General features: G+C 44.1%; 1 protein-coding gene and 1 non-coding gene across 3 annotated transcripts in view; one reads left to right on the top strand and one right to left on the bottom strand.

Annotated features, from left to right (window-relative positions):
* The window catches only part of GATB (glutamyl-tRNA amidotransferase subunit B), a 103378-nt gene that overhangs the window by 8537 nt on the left and 76380 nt on the right, over positions 1 to 18461 (top strand). The gene's annotated exons all lie outside the window — the stretch shown is intronic.
* On the bottom strand, positions 10913 to 10985 carry TRNAC-GCA (transfer RNA cysteine (anticodon GCA)). Its single transcript has one exon. It is a non-coding gene; the product is annotated as a tRNA-Cys (tRNA).

Here is an 18461-nt window from a genome sequence, read left to right as displayed (position 1 = left end):
CATCACTGACTCGGTGGACATGAGTCTGAGCAAGTCTGGGAGATGGTGAAGGACAGGGAAGCCTGTTCTGCTGCAGGCCACGAGGTCACAAAGAGGCAGACGTGACTGAGGGACTGAACAACAACAGTGAAAAACACCTCCCCAGCTCCCTCACTGAGAGTCCTAGTGTGAAGGCCGCCCTCCCCAGCTCCCTCACTGAGAGTCCTAGTGTGAAGGCCGCCCTCCCCAGCTCCCTCACTGAGAGTCCTAGTGTGAAGGCCGCCTCCCCCAGCTCCCTCACTGAGAGTCCTAGTGTGAAGGCTGCCCTCCCAGCTCCCTCACTGAGAGTCCTAGTGTGAAGGCCGCCCTCCCCAGCTCCCTCACTGCGAGTCCTAGCGTGAAGGCCGCCCTCCCCAGCTCCCTCACTGAGAGTCCTAGTGTGAAGGCTGCCCTCCCCAGCTCCCTCACTGAGAGTCCTAGTGTGAAGGCCGCCCTCCCCAGCTCCCTCACTGAGAGTCCTAGTGTGAAGGCCGCCCTCCCCAGCTCCCTCACTGAGAGTCCTAGTGTGAAGGCCGCAGTCAGCAAGGCCTTTGAATCAGCATTTTGGTACCTTACTTTAAAATAGAAATTGACAGCCCCAGATCACCAGACATTTGAAGAAATTCTCCAACATAGCAGACAGGGCCCAAAATAAAAGGAAAACTGAACGAAATCAGAGGCAACAGATAACGCATAGGGTAAAAATACTTTAAAAATTAAAAGCTTTTATAAATATCCTCAGAAAGATAAGAGAAGGTAGCTGTATCTTTGAAACAGGAATATGCTACCACCTTGTTAAACAATCAGAACAGAAGCTTTAAAATTAGGATGGAAAAAAAAAAGTCCAGAAGAGTCAGAATATAAAATCAAATCTTTCAGAAAGAATAACACATACAATGAATTGGACAGTAGGGGGGAAAAAATAGGAAATTGAGAAAATCAATCCAGGACCTCCAACCTCTGATTAATAGGAGTTCCAAAAGAGAGGAAGTAGACAAGAGAAAATTGTCAAACAGATGACACAGATGAATCTCTCAGAACTGCAGGACATGAGTCTCCAAATCAGAAGGGCCTGCCAGTGACCCAATACAAGGAATAAAAATGGCCTCCCAGGGCAGGCCTGCCATCAGGAACTAAGGGAACGCAACACCAGTGAACACGGATGACTGACGGGAAGCTGCTGTGTGACACAGGGAGCCCAGCCTGGCACTCTGCGACCAGCTAGCGTGGTGGGGTGGGAGGGAGGGGAGATATATATGTACATAAGACTGATTTCAGCTGTTGTAAGGCAGAGACCAACACAACATTGTAAAGCAGTTATCCTCCAATTTTTAAAAATCTGACAACGACCCCAAAAGACAAGAGACTAGAACTGAGAGCAAAGGCCTGGGAATCAGTCCTGTTTGACTTCTCAAAGCAGCGCTTAGAGCTGGAAGATGATGGAATAAATAGTGCCTTTTAAAATCATAGGGAAAAAGTCATTCTAACCTGAATTCTGTGTCCACCACTACAAATCAAGTGTAGCCGTAGAATAATTATATTTTCAGACAGGCAGGTTCTCGACAAATCATCTTTCCAATAAAAAGGAACCTGCTGGAGGCATGGAGAGGTTCTGGGTTGCTGGCTGTGCTAGACACCTAGAGAGCCTAGCAGGAGAGGAGGGGAGGGCTGTGGAACAGAGAGGTTTCCAGAAAGGGAGGGGGAGGGAAGAGCAGGTATCTAATGCTGTGTAGATAAGAGATTTTTACAAGGAAACCAGAGTCTTTCATTGATTTTATTGAAGTGTAGTTGATTTACAATGTTGTGTTAATTTCTACTCTACAGCAAAGTGACTCAGTTCTATGTGTGTGTCTATATATACACACACACACATACACACACATGTTCTTTTTCATATTCTTTTCCATTATAGTTTACCATAGGATTTTGAGTATAGTTCCCTGTGCTATAAAGTGTATGTGTGTGCATGTGCTAAGTCACTTCAGTCATGTCCAACTCTTTGCAACCCTATGGACTGTAGGTCACCAGGGTCCTCTGTCCATGGCATTCTCCAGGCCAGAATACTGGAGTGGATTGCCATGCCCTCCTCCAGGGGATCTTCCTGACCCAGGGATCAAACCTGAGTCTCTTATGTCTCCTGCATTGGCAGGTGGGTTCTTTACCACCAAGTGCCACCTGAGAAGACCTTGTTCATCCATTCTATATGTAATAGTTTGTATCTGCTGCATCACTGACTCGATGGACGTCAGTTTGAGTGAACTCCGGGAGTTGGTGATGGACAGGGAGGCCTGGCATGCTGCAGTTCATGGGGTCGCAAAGAGTCGGACACGACTGAGCGACTGAACTGAACTGAATCCCAAATTGCCAGCCTATTTCTCCTCCACCTTGCCCCGCCTTGGCAACTACAAGTCTGTTCTCTATGTCTGTGAGTCTGAGAAACTGGAGTCTTAGAAAATAATAAGAATAGGCAATAAAATGAAAAGCCTACAAACTCCAAGAAGAAGCAAAACATTCAAGAAAGGAAATGTGATTGGAATGTACTGAGCAGCTCAGCAGACATGTATTTACACGATAATAACAAACACCAACCATTCATTTAACAAAACCTGTGATGTAATTGGGATATTGGCAAGTCAAAGAACTAAATTGTTATCTACCATAATTGGAAGTCATGTCCTAAATTGATAAAGTAAGAAAAAAAGTAACCTAAGGCTATGCTTTAGGAATATTTTGGAGCCAGTTAGGAGCAGCCTCTTTCTCCTTTTCCGGCCCTAACTTGATTGGTTGGTTTTTGTTTTTGTTTAATTGGCTGTTGTTATTTCTTTTGGCTTTTTATTTTTTTAAATAAGGCAATGAGTGAAAGATTTAGAGCTCCCAAGAGACGGATGGATTATGAGGTAAAAAGTTTTTCAACAAGGTTTTTGTATCAAGATAATATTAAGTAAAATAATCAGATACTACCTCTGCTGATTTCTCGGCCTTCTGATGGTGAAATTTTCTCTTTTTTTCCCCTGAAGTTGAAACAGTGACCTCACCCCACCCATTCCCTCACCTGTAAATCCCGCCCTTACTCCCTGTTACGGGGAAAGGCTCGTTCACGTTCTAGACCCTTCACGCCCAGGCTCAAGCACGTGGAGGTGTCCCTGCTTCCCCACGGGTGGGGTGGCCTGCTGACTACCAACCTGGCTTTCCACTTGAATGCCATTCAGGTCATCATGGGCTTGCACTTAGGGGTGGCTTATTTTGTTCTTAAATGGATAAGTAATAAGCATGGGTAAATTCCATGGGACAGAGTAAGATATAAAAGTGTTGCAAAACATCTCACCTTGTAATTTACATAAATTATCTCTTGGGAATGGCATGGGCCAAAGTCTGGTGGCTTCATATTCCAGAAACAACCACATTGGGTTATGGGGACAGTTCATCAAATCTGTCTTCTTCCCAGGTTAAGGCAGGATTGTCTCACGGCAAATGGCCAAGAGCCATGCCCAGAAAGTGATGCCTTGTCCCAAGGTCCCCTGGCACAGCTTATTACTTAAATAGGAAGATAAATACCAGACACGACAGCTCAGAGATCTGAAGGCGGTTCAGGACTGTCGGGGGGTGCGGGTGGGTGGCAGGAACTGCTGATTTTCCTTATAAGTTATAAGGAAATTTATTCATACACGTAATATTTTGTTACACAGTTGAAACTTAGATTTAAAGGAGTGACGTATCGGGGAGAGAGTTATTGATAGAATCGGGTTCCTGAGAAAGCGGGGGCTGTCCCTGGAGCTGAAGAACACAGCTCTTGCCCTGTAACCTCAGGGAAGGGGAGCCCTCCACTCATGAATGGAGGCAACTTTCGGGGCTGGGTTGCGGAAGCTTGGGAGGCTTCCCTGGTGGCTCAGACAGTAAAGAATCTGCCTGCAGTGCAGGAGACCCGGATTCGATCTCTGAGTTGGGAAGATCCCCTGGAGAAGGAAATGGCAACCCACTCCAGTATTCTTGCCTGGAGAATCCCATGGACTGAGGAGCCTGGCAGGCTACAGTCCACGAGATCACAAAGAGTAGGACACGACTGAGGGACGTTCCCAGCTCCCTTCTGATTTCTCCTTCTCTAGCTAACACTGTCTCTTGGATCTCACGCTCCTCGTCGGTGCTCTTTCCTGCCTGTGTTAGTGTGTTTGGATTTGGGGTTTGTGGGTGAGATGCTGTCTCAGCTTGTCTGTGCCTCCCATCATTCCTGCTTCTCCCTGGTTCTTGAGTGACAGTAGAGAATCCCAAGCCGACAGGTCTGTCTGCTCAGCACACGGAAGACTCGATTTCCTTGTCTTCAGGCATTCATTCCCTGCAAGAAGTCTGCTCCTTTTCGTGTTCCCTCTCTGATGGCTCTGGCCAGGATGCATCCAGGAATGGAAGTGTTTTTATTTGTCCTGCTCGGTGTTCTGTGTGATTTCTCCGCTTACAAACTCAGCCCAGGACTGTGGCCGCGTCACTGGCGGTACTCACAGTGGCTCTGCTGGCCCCGTTTGGGCTTAAGGGATGGTTTCTCCATTTGTTTTGGGGCCCCCAGCTGCCACACTGCCAGGGCGATGAGCCCTTCAAGCCCCACGTCTATGCCGGCACAGGGCCAGGGGCTCTCATTGCTCAAGACTGTCTTTTCACCCGAGGCCTGAGGTGGTTGCCTCTTCCATGTGAACCCCTCATTTGGTGGCACAAGATTTTCTGGCTGGACCAGGATTTCATGGCTCCTGTCAGCTCCCTGCCCCAGTGGAATCCCAGCCTTGACTTCTTTGCCTTAGGTGCTTGAAATCGCCAGCATCTGGTATCTCTTCAGCCTGGTTAACAAGGTTAGTGGTAGTAAGGTCCACTCACATTTCCTGAGTGCTTTCTTTATGTGTGTGCACTTGTTTTAACCTTGTCAACCCTATGGGGCAGTTTCTGTCAATATCCCAGTTAGGTAGTAAGTGGAGAAGTCAGTCTGTTGTTCCATGTCCCGTTCTGTTACTTCTTGAATTGCGTACAGATTTCTCAAGAGGCAGGTGAGGTGGTCTGGTATTCCCATCTCTTTCAGAATTTTCCACACTTTGTTGTGATCCACACAGTCAAGGGCTTTGGCATAGTCAGTAAAGCAGAAATAGATGCTTTTCTGGAACTCTCTTGCTTTTTCCATGATCCAACAGATGTTGGCTATTTGATCTCTGGTTCCTCTGCCTTTTCTAAATCCAGCTTGAACATCTGGAAGTTCATGGTTCATGTATTGCTGAAGCCTGGCTTGGAGAATTTTGAGCATTACTTTACTAGCGTGTGAGATGAGTGCAATTGTGCGGTAGTTTGAGCATTCTTTGGCGTTGCCTTTCTTTGGGATTGGAATGAAAACTGACCTTTTCCAGTCCTGTGGCCACTGCTGAGTTTTCCAAATTTGCTGAGATATTGAGTGCAGCACTTTCACAGCATCATCTTTCAGGATTTGGAGTAGCTCAACTGGACTTCCATCACCTCCACTAGCTTTGTTCATACTGATACTTCCTAAGGCCCACTTGACTTCGTGTTCCAGGAGGTCTGGCTCTAGGTCAGTGATCACACCATCGTGATTATCTGGGTTGTGAAGGTCTTTTTTGTACAGTTGTTCTGTGTATTCTTGCCACCTCTTCTTAATATCTTCTGCTTCTGTTAGGTCCATACCATTTCTGTCCTTTATTGAGCCCATCTTTGCATGAAATGTTCCCTTGGTGTCTCTAATTTTCTTGAAGAGATCTCTAGTCTTTCCCATTCTGTTGTTTTCCTCTATTCCTTTGCACTGATCACTGAGGAAGACTTTCTTATCTCTTCTTGCTATTCTTTGGAACTCTGCATTCTAATGGATATATCTTTCCTTTTCTCCTTTGCTTTTTGCTTCTCTTCTTTTCACAGCTATTTGTAAGGCCTCCTCAGACAACCATTTTGCCTTTTTGCATTTCTTTTCCATGGGGACGGTCTTGATCCCTCTCTCCTGTACAATGTCACGAACTTCCGTCCACAGTTCTTCAGGCAGTCTGTCTATCAGGTCTAATCCCTTGAGTCTACTTGGAAAGGAGTATGTCAAGGCTGTATATTTTCACCCTGCTTATTTAACTTATATGCAGAGTTTATCATGAGAAATGCTGGACTGGATGAAGCACACGCTGGAATCAAGATTGCCGGGAGAAATATCAATAACCTCAGATATGCAGATGACACCACCCTTATGGCAGAAAGTGAAGAAGAACTAAAGGGCCTCTTGATGAAAGTGAAAGAAGAGAGTGAAAAAGTTGGCTTAAAACTCAACTTTGAAAAAACTAAGATTGTGGCATCCGGTCCCATCAAATCATGGCAAATAGATGGTGAAACAATGAAGACAGTGGCTGACTTTATTTTCTGGGCTTCTGAATCACTGCAGATGGTGACTGCAGCCATGAAATTAAAGGATGCTTGCTCCTTGGAAGAAAAGTTATGACCAACCTAGACAGCTTATTAAAAAGCAGAGATATTACTTTACCAGCAAAAGTACGTCTAGTCAAAGCTATGGTTTTTCCAGTGGTCATGTATGGATGTAAGATTTGGACTATAAAGAAAGCTGAGCACAAGAATTGATGCTTTTGAACTGTGGCGTTGGAGAAGACTCTTGAGAGTCCCTTGGACTGCACGGAGATCCAACTGGTTCATCCTAAAGGAAATCAGTCGTGAATATTCATTGGATGGAGTGATGCTGACGCTGAAACTCTAATACTTTGGCCACCTGATGTGAAGAACTGACTCATTGGAAAAGACCCTGATGCTGGGAAAGATTGAAGGCAGGAGGAGAAGGAGACGACAGAGGAAGAGATGGCTGGATGGCATCACCGACTCAATGGACATGAGTTTGAATGAACTCCGGGAGTTGGTGATGGACAGAGAGGCCTGGCGTGCTGCAGTTCATGGGGTTGCAAAGAGTCGGACACGTCTGAGGCGACCGAACTGACTGACTGACTGACTGGAGAAGTCAGATTGAAACACCGTAGTCCGACTTCCAAATTCATACCATTGCCCTTCTGCCTCGTACAGCTACCCCTGGGTGATGGGGGCCCCAGGGGCTTTCCTTCTTGCTTTTGAGCTTGAGTGTGTGTATTGACACATTACTCTGTGTACGTGTCTGTGTGTGCAGACACAATACTTGTTCTCGTCCCCCGTCTCCAGTCCCTACCCTGCCCGGTGTGTCTGTCCCGCTGGCTCTGCCTCACTTAGGCTGCTGACTTTACAGCGGTTACAGCCTCCCTCCCCGCCTGCCATTCTGATTAGTGACCCTTCTTCTGAATGTTTCCTAGGACTCCAGGCATTTTTATCTTCTCATTTTACCTTTAGTTTTAGAATTATGTGGAATCCCATCATAAATCTTCAGACTGGAAAGGTCACTCGGCCTATTTTCCTGCTGGTAGGCAGGATTACAGCTAAGCTAAAAACAGCATTCTTTGTTTTTATTAGCCGGCATTCAGCTTCATTCATTACCTTGACCTAGTAAAACCTCTTACTGTGATACAAAATTTTCCTTAGTTTATTAAATCATTATTTGTGTATAGAATTATAGACAGAATCTTAGGTTATTTCTTCGAGTCAGTTATTTCCTATTTATCAATGTCATTCCAACTCTCATAATATTTTGTATGTGAGATGTGAAATGGGAAGGAAAATAGGAAAGGAAATATATTTGTTTGATAAAATGTCTAGAGATTTACAGCTCTCTTTCTTTCATAATTTGCTAATGTTTCCAGCAATGGCGAGATTTCAGCAAACCATCAAGTGTGCTTGAAATATATGCCTGTGCAGACCACAAGCGTGCGCACACGTGCGTGTGCTCACATGCTCACTTTGTTGTTTGATGTGCTTGCCCCCTTGTGGTGTCAATCCCCGAGCAGGAGAAGGCAAAGCAAAGAGAATGTTGTTGCTTTGCTAGTGCCGGCTGCTGGGTGACTGTGGCCAGGAGGTACCTGCTGCTGCTTACCAGGCTGAGCTGCATTCCACTGATGAGAGGCCAGGACATCTAACACATTGATAAACAGAGCTGGTCAATTTCATTAAAAAAAAGGTCTAACTAGTAACTCTGATCTTGGTGTGCTTGTTTGAAAGTGCTTAGGTGTGCACAGCATGGAACCTCCTAGTAACCATGTCTCTTGCTTCTAGAACATGTCTCAGGCTTCTGTGGAAGCCTGCAAGAACAGGCTCCGCTTTTCTCAGGATCAGGATTTTGCTTTCTGAAAAAACACTGGGGGTGGCAGCTATGGCATAAAAACTGGAACTGGGATATTGTTTACCTCTTGTTACAAAACTTTCTTTTATTCACAAGAATGTTACTTACGATTAGCAAGCAGAAGGGGAATGAAGAGGGAAGATCTGATGTGATGCCTGCCTTCTGGGGACTAACAACAATGTGGTTATCATGCCTTATGCTGGTGATTCCGTCCTGAACGTGTATGTAGATCACTCTGAAAGGGATCCTTCCCCTTTAAGAAATGATAATATGAATGCCTTTTCAACAGTTTATTTTTTAAATTTCTTATGGAAGATGTATTATCTGGGTAAATCTGCAATATCCTAGCCCTCTTAACATAGCAGATATTGGTAATAACTTTTGTTTTAAAGGACCTAATAGACTTAGAAATACTTAACTAGTTCTAGTGAGCATTAGGCTTAAGCACTTTTCTGACTCTTAATTCAAAATATAATTATAAACATTTTTTACTTCAAAACTTCTAAATGGAATAGAAATACAAGAGAATAACATTCGGAAAAAAGTGTTTAAATTCATACATTTATAATCAGATCTATATTTGCTTCTCTGTCCATTCACACTTAAATGATGGTTATTTGACTAAGAAGACAAGATGAGACAGTTTTCTATTAAAATGTTTTTCCATTTCAATGACTTGCTTTAATGTAATCTGTAGAATTTATAATTACATTGTGTTTTCACACGCTAATCTTGCCACTGTCTGAGCCATCGTTACACTTTTCCCTCTTTCCTCTGTGCAGGGGAGTGTTCCAGGGGTGCAGTGTTTTGCCCCGTGGCCTCTTTTGCCCTCTGCAAAAGAAGTGTATCTGTGAGCTCGTGCATGCGAGTGTGGAGGGGCTCCCTTTCAGCTCTTGAACCCTCTGATGGTCCTGCCTTGCCCTCTGTCTCATTAACTGGATGTCCCCTGTGGACTTGGATGACCCATGACAACGAAGGACTTTCACGTCCAGTGGGCAGCATGGCCTCTCCTCCCTCAGCGAAGCATTTAACTCCTTTCCTGTTTTGGGTATTTTGCCAGCATTCGGTGTTCCTGTTTTTAATTTTATTAGTTTCTTATTACTTTTCTTTCTGGCTGCATCGGATCGTGGTTGCGCAGGCAGGGTCTCCGCTGCGTCTCGCAGGACCCTTCCTTGCGGCACGCGGGCTCGGTGGTGCGGCACGTGGGCTTAGTTGCTCCGTGGCCCGTGGGATTTTAGTTCCCCGACCAGGGATTGCATCGTGTCCTCTGCACTGCAAGGCGGATTCTCAACCCTCATGGAAGTCCCCCTCGGTGGTGCTTGAAAGCTTCCCTTCCCAGCCGTCTCCCTTCCCTCCCCGCTGCCCTTCTCGCACGCAGAATTCCCCACGGGAAATCTAACTGTGAAAACCAGTGCTTCTGTGTTCTGTCAATACATACTTCACAGCTGATTGAACATCCTTTATGTATGTTGTTATGAGGATTTCTATGTTTAAGGTTCTAAAAAGCAGTTCATGGATCTTTTTCAAGCCACACTGTACCTTGCACAGAACATGTATTTAATAAATATTTCTCTGTATAATTGCAGACACATATGAGTACATGCATGAGTCCATAGGAAAGAATTTTCCAGATATCTAAAACCCTTTTGATATGTTTTAACTTCTTGATGGGAATCTTTCTAAAATGCATTTTCTACTTTTCTGCTTTTAAATAGAGTGTACTGAACATAAGCTAACCTTTTCTTGATTGTTCAAGGTTATCAGCAATATATTGTTGTAATATAATGGTGCCTTCAAGGTCTACTGAGGTGTGTAAAATTATCTGATCCGTTATCAGGAAACGGCTAAAGATAGCCATTCTTTTTAGGCTTCATAGTACAGTCTTTTTCCTTGTTAATGCAGTCATCTACCTCTCACCTCCTTTGTTAAGCTACTGTCAATATATTTGATTCTAGGAACCCCTTCTTGCCCATTTTTCACTTCTCGGTTATTCTGATCTGCTCCAGTCCAGAAAGCTAGATGACTGCATTTCTTAATGTAAATAGGAGTAGGCTCTGAGTAGAGACCTGTCCTACAAAATAAACTACATGAATAATATGAAACTAGTTAGCTTCTCAATGTTGTAAGCGGTATGAGAATTAGAATAGGAAAAGATCCCAGAAATATGCCATTCAGTCCTTTTAACTTAGATGAGAGAACTGCCCGGCAGTTACTCAGTTACTTCGTGTCCCAGTCAGGTTTGAACTCGTGTTTCTGGTCTTTTTAATGTTCAGCCTTCAGTCTCTGTTCTACCATAATTTCTGGAATTCTGATTTATGTAGGCATGGTATATTTCAGAACACGCACACCATTAACAGGTGTATATATGATAATGTTACTAGATACCTGTCCACATGCTATACAAACACAGGCATTGACTGTTCAGCAATGATGCTCATTGTGAAAGTCGCTCAGTTGTGTCCAAGTCTTTGCGACCCCATGGACTATACAGTCCATAGAACTCTCCAGGCCAGAATACTGGAGTGGGTAGCCTTTCCCTCCTCCAGGGGGTCTTCCCAACCCAGGGACTGAACTCATGTCTCCCACATTGCATGCAGATTCTTTACCAGCTGAGCCACAAAGGAAGCCCAGGAATACTGGAGTGGGTGGCCTATCCCTTCTCCAGGGGATCTTCCTAACCCAGGAATTGAACTGGGGTCTCCTGCATTGCAGGCAGATGCTTTACCAGCTGAGCCATCAGGGAAGCTGATTGTATGTGCTGTTTATTACAGTGTCCACTAGGTGAGAGATCTAAATCTGGGAAGAGAGGAAAAGAGCGCTGCTTCAGAAGAAGAAATGGGTGAAAGGAGCTCTCACCTAACAAGCTACCAATTCAGTGCCCTAGGGATTTTTCTCGACCTCCTGCTCTGAGAGCAGCTCTGACTGTGGGCAGCTCCCAGCTGTACATCTCATAGGCAGATAGTGGCCATAAGGAAATACTCTTTTAGGATCTTTTATCTGTGCTTATTCTAGGAAATTTTCTCTACATTTTCTTCTAGTTCACTAATTATTTCTGTTATGTCTGCTCTGTTCTTTAATATAGCCATTGAGTTTTTGTTGTTGTTGTTAATTTCACTGAGTATCTTTCGTTTATAGAAATTCTGTTCTCTTAAATCTCTCCTATCTTTTTGAAAATACCTTGTTCTTTTATCATGTATTAAGTTCTTTATTTCTTTGCTAATTTTAAATCTACTTATTCTGTGTTCAGAAATTCTATTACATGAGGTTCTTGGGATTTCTTGTTCTGCTTTTTACATGTCTCCTGATTCTGGCTAACGGTAGATGATGTTCTTGTGTATTTTGTAATTTTGGATTACGAAGTCAGGTTTGACAGGACTTCATTAGAGGGAATCTTCTGGCTGGGTTGAGAGCAACTCTCCAAAGAGCTTGTACTTTGGCTTTTGCCAGATACCCCAGGTCTAAGCCTTTTTTTCATGTTTATCTCTTAGCTTGGGGTTCCTAGACCACACAGTTAATAAATTTGAATGCCAGGTTTGCCTGAGAGCAGGTTGTGGCAATCAATTCTTAGAACAGACTTTTATGCTTCATTTTAACCTAAGTCTGGGCTGAGACTTTACTAAGATGTAAACATTTCAGGAGGGAAAAGCGAGCATGACCATGTAGCTGGGACTGCAGCCCAGGGTATGAAGGTGGGTGATTCAAGACTTCGAATGGGGCACGAAAGACATCTTTAACGTCTCTCTCTCTTTCCTCCTGCCTCCAAGCAGTCCCTCCCTTCTCATCGCAGCTGAAGCGGAGATGTGTACACCTTCCTGCTCATCTTCTCTGCCCTGCTGTCACAGACACAGATGAAGTAATTGATCAGATCAGATCAGATCAGTCGCTCAGTTGTATCCGACTCTTTGCGACCCCATGAATCGCAACACACCAGGCCTCCCTGTCCATCACCAACTCCCAGAGTTCACTGAGACTCACGTCCATCGAGTCAGTGATGCCATCCAGCCATCGCATCCTCTGTTGTCCCCTTCTCCTCTTGCCCCCAATCCCTCCCAGCATCAGAGTCTTTTCCAATGAGTCAGCTCTTAGCATGAGGTGGCCAAAGTACTGGAGTTTCAGCTTTAGCATCAGTCCTTCCAAAGAAATCCCAGGGCTGATCTCCTTCAGAATGGACTGATTGGATCTCCTTGCAGTCCAAGGGACTCTCAAGAGTCTTCTCCAACACACCACAGTTCAAAAGCATCAATTTTTCGGCGCTCAGCCTTCTTCACAGTCCAACTCTCACATCCATACATGACCACAGGAAAAACCATAGCCTTGATTAGACAAACCTTTGTTGGCAAAGTAATGTCTCTGCTTTTGAATATGCTATCTAGGTTGGTCATAACTTTCCTTCCAAGGAGTAAGTGTCTTAATTTCATGGCTGCAGTCACCATCTCTAGTGATTTTGGAGCCCAGAAAAATAAAGTCTGACACTGTTTCCACTGTTTCCCCATCTATTTCCCATGAAGTAATGGGACCGGATGCCATGATCTTCATTTTCTGAATGTTGAGCTTTAAGCCAACTTTTTCACTCTCCACTTTCATTTCATCAAGAGGCTTTTTAGTTCCTCTTCACTTTCTGCCATAAGGGTGGTGTCATCTGCATATCTGAGGTGATTGATATTTCTCCCGGCAATCTTGATTCCAGCTTGTGTTTCTTCCAGTCCAGTGTTTCTCATGATGTACTCTGCATATAAGTTAAATAAACAGGGTGACAGTATACAGCCTTGACGTACTCCTTTTCCTATTTGGAACCAGTCTGTTGTTCCATGTCCAGTTCTAACTGTTGTTTCCTGACCTGCATACAAATTTCTCAGGAGGCAGATCAGGTGGTCTGGTATTCCCATCTCTTTCAGAATTTTCCACAGTTTATTGTGATCCACACAGTCAAAGGCTTTGGCATAGTCAATAAAGCAGAAATAGATGCTTTTCTGGAACTCTCTTGCTTTTTCCATGATCCAGCGGATGTTGGCAATTTGATCTCTGGTTCCTCTGCCTTTTCTAAAACCAACTTGAACATCAGGAAGTTCATGGTTCACATATTGCTGAAGCCTGGCTTGGAAAATTTTGAGCATTACTTTACTCGTGTGTGAGATGAGTGCAGTTGTGCGGTAGTTTGAGCATTCTTTGGCATTGCCTTTCTTTGGGATTGGAATGAAAACTGACCTTTTCCAGTCCTGTGGCCACTGCTGAGTTTTCCAAATTTGCTGAGATATTGAGTGCAGCACTTTCACAGCATCATCTTTCAGGATTTGGAGTAGCTCAACTGGAATTCCATCACCTCCACTAGCTTTGTTTGTAGTGATGCTTTCTAAGGCCCACTCAACTTCACATTCCAGGATGTCTGGCTCTAGGTCAGTGATCACACCATCGTGATTATCTGGGTCATGAAGCTCTTTTTTGTACAGTTCTTCTGTGTAATCTTGCCATCTCTTCTTAATATCTTCTGCTTCTGTTAGGTCCATACCATTTCTGTCCTTTATTGAGCCCATCTTTGCATGAAATGTTCCCTTGGTGTCTCTGATTTTCTTGAAGAGATCTCTAGTCTTTCCCATTCTGTTGTTTTTCTCTATTCCTTTGCACTGATCACTGAGGAAGACTTTCTTATCTCTTCTTGCTATTCTTTGGAACTCTGCATTCAGATGTTTATATCTTTCCTTTCTCCTTTGCTTTTCGCTTCTCTTCTTTTCACAGCTATTTTAAGGCCTCCCCAGACAGCCATTTTGCTTTTTTGCATTTCTTTTCCATGGGGATGGTCTTGATCCCTGTCTCCTGTACAATGTCACAAACCTCATTCCATAGTTCATCAGGCACTCTATCTATCAGATCTAGGCCCTTAAATCTATTTCTCACTTCCACTGTATAATCATAAGGGATTTGATTTAGGTCATAGCTGAATGGTCTAGTGGTTTTCCCTACTTTCTTCAATTTCAGTCTGAATTTGGCAATAAGGAGTTCATGGTCTGAGCCACAGTCAGCTCCTGGTCTTGTTTTTGCTGACTCTATAGAGCTTCTCCATCTTTGGCTGCAAGCTCTTTCGAAATTCCCCCTAGTTGTGCGAGGATGTACCCTCTTACCCATTTCCTTTAAAAGTTCCCACTTTCCAAAAGCAGTTCATCCTTAATGAATTGTTTTTTTGTGTGTGGAAGTGATGATGCCATCTCATTCCTCTCAAGGAACAACAAAAAGGCAAGATAGTACAATTCAGAGGAACAGCAGGGTACATCTGTCTTTTTGAATGATGGGTGTATGCCCAGTTGGGGGACTGCTGGGTCACGTGGTAGTTTTATTCCTGGTTTTTAAAGGACTCTCCATGCTCTTCTCCACAGTGGCTGTATCAGTTTACATTCCCTCCACAGCACTATTTATAGTAGCCAGGACATGGAAGCAACCTAGATGTCCACCAACAGGTAAATGGATAAAGAAGCTGTGGTACACACACACAATGGAGTATTCCTCAGCCATAAAAAGGAATGCATCTGAGTCAGTTGAACTGATACGGTGCCTGTTATAGAAAGTGAAGTAAGTCAGAAAGAAAAAAAAATTTAATACATGTACGTGTGTGTGTGTATAAAATCTAGAAAATAGTACTGATGCACCTCTTTGCAGGGCAGGAATAGAGAGATGCAGATGTAGAGCATGGACTTGTGGACATACCAGGGGAAGGAGAGAGTGGGACGAATAGAGAGTAGTTTGGACATATATACCCTGCTGCTGCTGCCGCTGCCGCTAAGTCGCTCAGTCGTGTCCGACTCTTTGCAACCCCATGGACTGCAGCCCACCAGGCTCCTCCGTCCATGTGTTAAATAGCTAGCGGGGGGAAGCGGCCGTATAGCACAGGGAGCTCAGCCTGGTGCTCTGTGATGACCCAGAGGGGTTGGGTAGAAAGGAGGCTCAAGAGGGAGGGGATATTTATATATCCTTACAGCTGACTCATGTTGTATGGCAGAAAGCAGCTCAACGTTAAAGCAATTATCCCCCAATTTAAAAACAGCAGGTTTTGGCAAAGGCAGCCCATGAGGAAGCTGAGGGGTTGTTTTCCTCTCCACCGCAGTCTCTGGGAACCCATGGGACTTTGTCTGGCCTTCTCCCCAAGTGACTGTTTCTGATACAGCCTCATGTTCCTTTCTGGGAAGGGACCACCTCCAGGCAGCATCCTCGTCTCCCCAGAGATTCATCCTTGAGCAAGAAACCTTCAGTGTTGAGCTTAAAAAGGGCTTTTTACCTATTTACCGATTTCCACATCCCATCATGCAGGTTTATTTTCCCTTCAAAATATGCCCTTGGATGAGACATTGAGTACAACAGCAGCAAGCCCTTGTTAGAGGAGCTAGTGCTCTGTTTATAACTCTTAACTGTTCAAAATGAATTTGGTGCACTACTCCGCCCACAAGTCTGTAATACGAGAAAACAAGGTGAGAATGTGTGAAAAATAAACCACGAACACATTACCGAAGGTGCCCAGGGGTATGCAAGCTCAGAGGTGTTTTCTTGAAATAAACGTACAGTAGTTTAAAAAAATTACATAACTGTGTTCTGTGACAGTTTTTGTCTCTGCCATTCAGGCAGTTCATATAGGCTTTGTTCTGGTGATTTATTCTAGAAGCCAATAATAAAAATGCAGCCTGAAATCATGCAACTGGATACCATTCATTTTTCTTCCCCGGACAGGTCCAGAGCTTTAAAACACTGCAGCAGACCTGTAAAGGCTCTGCCATCCCAGGGAGGCACCCCTGGCCACGGCAGCCAGCTGCCTCCAGCTTCCTCTGCTCCTTGGAGCCATTGGTGATGCTGGTGGTGGTCACGGGGGAGTGGTTTCTGGATTGGCTTCATGAGTAGTAGAAAAGTGTTTCCAGGAAGATGTGTGGTTTTAGGATGTCAATAAAAATAATACTGTCTTCCCATCTTGAGTCAGAAAAGTGAAAGAAAGTGAAGTCTCTCAGTCGTGTCCAACTCTTTGCGACCCCATGGACTGTAACCTACCAGGCTCCTCTGTCCATGGGATTCTCCAGACAAGAATGCTGGAGTGGGTTGCCATTTCCTTCTCCAGGGGATCTTCCCAACCCAGGGATCGAACCCGGGTCACCCACATTGCAGGCAGACACTTTACCCTCGCGAGGGAAGCCTCTTGAGTCAGAACCAGTTGAGAAATCAGCATAGTGTTCAGACAAATGGAGATGAACCTGCTGGTTTCATTACCAATAATAGCTTGATTGAAGAATGTAACGATACATCCAAATGGCTTCTAGTACTTTTTGCATCCCCCTAAAGCATAGACCTTTCACTTGTAGAAAGCTTATCACATGGCCAGAGCAGACCAGAATATACCATCTTGGTGGGCGTGCTGATCAGAAAGAGCTCACACAGGCTGTGTCCTGGTGATGTATACCAGAGCCTGTAATAAAAATGCTGGGCCATAAGGAGCTGGCCACATATGCTCAATTCCTTTTCCCAAAGTTGCTCATTACAAAAGTCACTCCTCTTTTGAGAACAAAAGTATATGGACTAGAGAGCAGAATCCACGAGGAAGCATGGGGGCAGGAGACTGGAGGATGCTCAGTTCTGCCCTCAAAAGCCTGAGCCAGTTTCTGGGAGGAGACATGAGGTACTCTTTTTTTGTGGGGTGGTTTCCTTTGGAATTCCTTCTCCACACTACAGGAATATTCGTCTGTTGTTTGAATAAATTGTATTCATTTTTCAGTGTATCTTCAGCTTCATATTTAGTTTGGGAGGAGGAGTAGGTGACTCTCTGCACTGCAGCGTCTTGGGGAATTTTTTTCCTTTGCTCTTTGAAAGACCTTGGCCACGTTAGGAAGTCATTTGCCATTGGCATCCCAGTATGCCAAGTGTAGGCTTGGTGATGCTGGCGTTGTCAGTGTAGTCAGGCGGGGCTCCTCCGAAGAGGGTCTCTTACTCGTGGCAGAGGGTTCTTGCTAGTGAGCCTCCCTGTTTCCCAGGCTTCTGCCGCTCGCTGAGTCCTTAAAATAAGGCCTGACGCTGGGGCAGGGAGAAAAAGTAGGAATCAGGAAAATGTTAGTGTTCCCAGGAGGCTTAAAAGTACTCTCTTCCAAATATTGATGCGTGGATCTCTTTTCACAAGTAGAGAAGCAGGAAGCATAATCAATCAAGAGTCTTTGTCATGCTCTGCAGCTTTCTTAGGCAATACAAACAGACAGTAATATGTGATCGTCAATTGCGTCTCAAATTTTCAGTGTTGTTTGCCAACTCATAGGACACCCCAGTGAGCGAGGCCAGAGGCTCCAACCCCAATTGATAAGAGAAGAAATTGAGGGCCTTTTGGACTTACCCAAGGATACCAGGAGGTCAGAAGCCCAGTTAAAAATAGAAGAGAGAATTGCCTGGCTCCCATTCTTAGCATAAAGCACCAGACTGTATTTCCCTCTGCAGAATTTGCTAATTGTTCATTTCCCAAGAAACACAAGAGGGAATTTTGCCTTTATAGCTGGTTGTAAACATTTAAGATGCCTGTCATCACTCATAACTTGTTTTTACTTATCACAGCTAGCTAGCCCTCTTATTTACGTATTTCTTGTTCTCTTACATTTTTACTTCTATGCAGAGAAGCTACTGTATATGAAAGCACCTCGTAACTTACGAGTGGCATGTAAATGTTACCTGATGTTATTGTGGTGCTCATACTCTTAACATTACAGCATTAGAATATCAATACAGACAGTGCTTCCTTCCATTTTACAGTGGCCGGTAGGGTTCGGCACTTAAAATGGCACAGCGCACGTGAATGACAATACAGAGTTTTCCATTATAGATTTTTTTCAGAGAAGCAAAAATTGAGAAGTTACATGTGTGTTTACATAGTGAGACAACAGAAGAGAAACATTAACAGCAAATTGGATACCTGTTCAAGTTTGGGGGAAGCTAAAAGTGTTTTCAACTAAAAAAGATACAACTGGGGAAAATTATCTTCCTACCAGGTCAAAGAGCACACACATCTTTCCTTCGTATTCTTGTTTATATAAAAGTTGTCTATATGCAGGATTTATATACTTATATACAGATGGAACAGAATTCCCTTTAACACATTTTTCACCTGTAAAATGAAATCCTTAACAGTCCTATGAGTGTTAACACCATGCTTCATCATCTATATAAAAGTTGTCTATATGCAGGATTTATATACTTATATACAGATGGAACAGAA

The sequence above is a fragment of the Bos mutus genome, chromosome 17, assembly GCF_027580195.1.
Source record: "Bos mutus isolate GX-2022 chromosome 17, NWIPB_WYAK_1.1, whole genome shotgun sequence".
NCBI classification, from domain to species: Eukaryota; Metazoa; Chordata; class Mammalia; order Artiodactyla; family Bovidae; genus Bos; species Bos mutus.
Note: the sequence above shows the minus strand (reverse complement) of the source record. Positions and strands in the feature narration are given on the sequence as shown.